Source organism: Colobus angolensis, unplaced genomic scaffold, assembly GCF_000951035.1.
Source record: "Colobus angolensis palliatus isolate OR3802 unplaced genomic scaffold, Cang.pa_1.0 Scaffold21, whole genome shotgun sequence".
Taxonomy (NCBI): Eukaryota; Metazoa; Chordata; class Mammalia; order Primates; family Cercopithecidae; genus Colobus; species Colobus angolensis.
In genome coordinates, this window is record NW_012115266.1 from 8773543 (window position 1) to 8779387 (window position 5845).

Sequence of the window (5845 nt, forward strand, 5' to 3'; positions counted from 1 at the left end):
GAGTCTCCATCACCTTAAGTATGGGTTGATCCTAGACCTCATATGAAGAACTTGATGGTCCTGAAGATGCCTGCCTAAGTTTTGGGGGCACCAGATGGAATCCCCTCACTCAAGGCTGCCACCAGATGGAAGGGAGGGAGTTTGGAGCCCAAGGATGGGTGCTGATTTTGGGGGCACAGCTTTTCTTGGGCCCATATGGGAATTTTGAGCAGAGGAGAAGTATATTTGGGAAGCAGAAGGAAGATCCCCCAGGCAGAAACCTGCAAGCACCTTAACACATTCATTCAAATGCCTGATTGTGCACTTGCTGTGTACCGTGCAGGGATGCTCTAGCTTCTGAGGGTACATCCCTGAGCATGGTAGGAATAGGCCGTGCCTTTGGTGGGTTTGTGATCAGTTCAAGGGAATGCCGGTGTGGAAGGGGCTCTTTCTTTCCACCTGGATGGATATTTGGATCACATTGAGGGGAAGCTCTCCGATTGATGAAGATGGTAATGTTTCTCCACATTTTAGCAAGATTTCAGCATCCTGAGGGATGCTGGCATGCTTGCTGACACCAATTCAGGGGTATGGCAGAGAGACTCTAGGATGGCCCTCAATTATTCATGCTGCTGGTGTTCACACCCCTGTGTAATCCCCTCACCTTTTGTGTAGGCAGGACTTGCTTCTAACCAACGGGATACAGCAAAGTAGATGGGACATTGCTTCTGCGATTACATTATACAGGCTCGTAGCTTGTGTCTTGCTAGCACACTCTCTGTATAGACTCTTCCCCTTGTCGGCTCTGATAAAGAAAGCTGCCCTATAAAGAGGCCCAAGGGGAAGGAACCAAGGGTGGCCTCCAGCCAACAGCCAGCAAGGAACTCAGGCCTTCAGTGTGACAATCTGTAAGCAACTGAATCCTGCCAGCAACCATGTGAGCATGGAAGCAGATCCTTCTCCAGTCGAGCCGCAGATGAGACCACAGACCAGGCTGACATCCCTGACTGACAGAGGCCTCAGTTGAACAGAGCCTGGATTCCTAAGCCACAGAAACTGTGAGATAGTCAGTCAATGTGAGTTGTTGTAAGTCATTAAATGTGTGTTAAATTGTCATCAGTGTCTTCAGCAATAGAAAACAGGACTGGAAACCTCGTTGAAATCTCCAGAAAGATCCACCTGGTTGCCTCTTGCTCTTCTGTGTTTTGAGACCTTTTCAGTGCTCTGCTAGGTGGTTTTCTGCTCAGGCAATGTGAGTGATCTGAAAAGGAGGAAGGTGACTTTGTTGGTCAGGTCATCTGCAAACCTCCCTCAACACAGCAGTGCTTATATTTCTGTGGCTCTTTGTGCTTTTCTGAATGCTTTGAATTATTTTAAAAAAGAATTATTATACGATTACCCCTACTTTTTCCCAACTGACATAGCTCAGAGGGGTTAAGTGATCAGTGCAGGTTCACATAACTAAGTAATGACACATGTAGGACCTGAACCTGGGTCTCGGGGTCTCTGGTCCCTGACCAGGCTGTGTGACCATGTACATCCACCCGGTTTCTGTTCATGGGTTAGTGTGTGACATGAACATTCCATGATGGCTACAGCCTCCATCCCAGGAGCACTTGGAGAAGCCATTCCACTCAGCCCTCGTTACCAGAGGAACCCTTGGGATGGAAGAAGGAATCCTAATTCTGCTATCACATGCTCCCATGAGATCTGATTGTCAGCCAGGGCTGATCTGTGGCTGCCAGCAAGGAAGCCACATCATCTCATTGTACCAGACTGGCCCGGCAGAAAGATTAGACAACAAGGTTTATTTTGCCATTAGCCCTGCCTGGTCCTCAGTATGGTAGTGCCTGGCTTTCAGGGGCACTGGTTGCAGTGTCTCTGATGCAGGCTAGCCCCTGCCAAGGGCCCAGGTGTTCAGAAATGTTCCATGAACGAATCAAATCAAGCAATGCAATGAGATCTAAGGAACCCAATCATGGCAAGCCTGAGATGGAGCACTTAAGCAGGATAAGTGTTATCGAGCTGGTCTGATAGGCATTGTGGCGGCTGGTCCCCTAGCAGCTTTCAATCAAGGTCTCACCCCAGGGACACGATCTTCCAACAACAAAGAGAACAGTGTGTTTTCCACTCCCCCGTCCCAGAGCTGGGCTGTTTCTCCAGAGATGCAAGCAGGTTTTTAAAGTTAAATTTCTGATAACATTTTTGGCTCAACTATAGAAGTAATACATGATCCTTGTAGATTATTCATAGGTAAATAAAAATTGTGAAATGACTTATAACTCCACTACCCAGAGCTGACCACTGTTAGCATAGTAAATTAATATGTTGGTTTACTTACAAATATAGGACCACAAGATATGGCACATGTTGCTTTGCAACTAACCCGTTTTGATGAGCTCAGCTCACATCTGCTGTGCTACTTTATCTGCAACCTGAACCTGCTTTTAAAAGAAATACTGTGGTCCTGTATTTTGCAAGTAATTTTTTAGAAATCTACATTATCATTTTTAAACCTTTCTTGAAATATTGTATGCACACAGAAAGGTGCATATCATAAAAAATAGCTTGATGAATTTTCACAAACCAAGCACACACATGTAACCACAACCCAGACCCAGCAAAAGAGCATGTCAGGTACCCCCGGACCCCACCGCAGGCTCTTCCCAGTCACTATCCCAGTGCCAAACCAAGTGTATCACTACTCTAATATCCAAACAGCAAAGATTCATTTCACCGGTTTTTGTACTCTTGATAAGCAGTACCACATAACAAGCACTTTATCTGCATTGAGCTTCTTTGCTCAAAATCATATTTAGTTGAGGCATCCACGAATGGCGTCGTGTGGAGTTGTTACTCAGTCCTGTTCATTGCTGTGAATTGTTCCACTGCATCAATAAATCCTTTACTTATCTCTTTTTCATTTCATAGGCATTTGGGTGCCTTCCAGTGTGGGGTTCTTAGGAAGAGCGCTCTATGAACGTTCTCTTATAATACACATCTTCATTCTTTTCTTTTTATTTATTTATTAAAAACAATGGAAATGAAGTCTTGCTATGTTGCTCAGGCTGGTCTTGAACTCTTGGCCTCAAGCAGTCCTCCTGCCTTGGCCTTCCCAAGTACTGGGATTACACCATGAGCTACTGTGCGTGGCTCTTTTCTTTTTAATTGACATGTAATTATTGTCCATATTTATGGGTACATAGGGATGTTTCCATTTATATAATGTTTAGTGATCAGATCAGAGTAATTAGCATGTTTATCATCATGAACACTGATCATTCCTTGGTTTTTTTTGGAGACAGAATCTCGCTTTGTTGCCCAGGCTGAAGTGCAGTGGCACCATCTCGGCTCACTGTAACCTCCGCCACCCGGGTTCGGGAGATTCTCCTGTCTCAGCCTCCCAAGTAGCTGGGAATTACAGACATGTGTCACCACGCCCGACTAATTTTGTATTTTTAGTAGAGATGAGGTTTCACCATGTTGGCCTGGCTGGTCTCAAAGTCCTCATCTCAGGTGATTCACCTGCCTCAGCCTCCCAAAGTGCTGGGATTACAGGCATGAGCCGCTGAGCCTGGCCAGCATATGCTTTTTTAGTTTTGATAGAAACAGCCACATCATGCTCCTTAGGGTGGTGCCAATTTTCACTCCCACCAGTAATGTGTGGAGTGATCATTTGGGACAGGTGAGGATGAATGGGGAAGGAGACCTGTGAGATTAAAATAACACTCCTGGACAAGTGTGAATGAAAAGCACGGAAGGAGCTGTGCTTAGACCCCCAAGGCCCTTAGAGGAAGATGCATGAAGCAGAGACCTGAGACTGCAGCAAAGGCTTGTGAATTCATCGTCTCTTGTGCAGCAACATAGGGAGGATCCCTTCGGATATGTTGGCGCGGGGCTTTCTGGTCAAATGATCTGTCTGATGAGGAAGCTCTTTAGATGCTGGCTGGGTTGAGGAATCCCAGGGTGGGAATGGAAGAGGTGCTGGGAGAGAGAGGCTGAGCTGCAGCTGCTGGGGTTGAGATGGGGGAGGAAGGAAGGATGGGGCCAGGCGCAGGAGGACAGATAGCATCCAGGAAGGCCTGCCCGTATCCCTGGAGCCTAGCACACTGCCTAGCTTCAAAGTAGCTACGTGGGAAATGTCAGAAAAACAAATCCAGCAAAGGAGCCAGGACAGGGTGAAATTCCTTCCCAGAAACTTGAGAAATCCACCTGCTTATCCCATGACAAAATGTGACGAGGATGGAACGTTGGTGGGGGTGGGAGCTGACCCACCTGTTGTCATTCACGTGGCCGTCGTCAAACCCTCTCCACATCTCATACTCTCATCCGATCTGAGTTGTTTCCTTTTAAAAAGTCATCTCTAATCACTCATTCAACAGCAATTTAGGGACCACCTACTATGTGCCAAGCCCTGCTCTTGCTGCTCGGCCTTCAACCCTAAATATGATAACCATCCCTGCCCATGTGATTCTTAAACACTTAAATGCATGGATACAAGTCGTGCCAAGTACCGTGAGGGATAAGGTAGGCCCAGGCTCTATGGGGGAGTGGTCAGGGAGGGCTAATCAGTTTTATAGGGAAGTGACTTTTTTTTTTTGAGGTGGAGTTTCACTCTTGTTGCCCAGGCTGGAATACAATGGTGTGATCTCAGCTCACTGCAACCTCAGCCTCCTGGATTCAAGCGGTTCTCCTGCCTCAGCCTCCCGAGCAGCTGGTATCGCAGGTGCCCGCCACCACGCCCAGCTAATTTTTTGTATTTTTTTAAGTAGAGTCGGGGTTTCACCATGTTGGCCAGGCTGGTCTCAAATTCCTGACCTCAGTTCATCTGCTCACCTCGGCCTCCCAAAGTGCTGGGATTATATGTGTGAGCCACCGCACCTGGCTGGGAAGTGACATTTAAGTCACATCTGCAGATGCTAGGTGTTAGCAAGTCAAGAAAGAGGGAAAAGCAACCCAGGCAAAGGGAACAGCATGTGCAAAATCTGGAGGTGGGAAAGCACTTGGGCTATAGTGGCCGTGGAAGCCGGGGTGGAGGGAGCTCAGGGCAGTGGGATCAGAGTGAGGCAGGGAAGGTTTTGAGGGAAAGGAGCACACAGGACCTGGAACTAGGCCAAAGATTTGCTGTTTTATTCCAAAGGCAATGGCAAGAAGGCATGAAGAGTTTTAAGCAAGGAAGGGATGAGATGAAATGTATGTTTCATAAAGTTTATTCAGCTGTGGAAAATGGGCTTGGGAGGGTGAGAGGGACCCTGGGGAGACTGGGTGTTGGAGCTCACCCCCGGCCTGCCTAGAGCCCAGCTCCAGCCTCTGGCCCTGTCTTCAGCAGACAGCCTGGGTTGGCTGTCACCAGAAGCAGGAACTATGAGAATTTTCGAGCGTGCATGCTCAGAGGCCCAGGGCTGTAATAGACTTCCTAGCAAGAGAGAGTCTGAGATCAAGCTCAACTGAGTTAAAATGAAAAGATCACTTTGCAGCAGGACTTGTCAGAGCCTTTGATTGGGAACCGTAGCTGGTGAACCCTGGGGAAGGGCCTAGAACGTAGCATGTTCTATACTATTTTGAAACTATGTTTTCCATTGTACGTTTTGCTACCAAGCCCAGTCTGAGAAACTGCTCCATTTCCTCTTTGCCTTTCTAGGGCATATATGCTAATGAGCGCGCCTAATTCTCTGTCTCGCAGCCTCTGCTCAGGGAAGTGGAACACCATTCTGTTTGGTTACAGACCGGAAAACAGACGTGTTCAGGGTCTTGTGCCTGGGACCTTGGGGGAGACTGACTGTGAGTCTTGGTCAGCCAGCGAATCACAGGAGCATCCTGGAAGATTGTGGGGTGTCAGCTTCTTCCACTTCTCCTGTCCATGTCT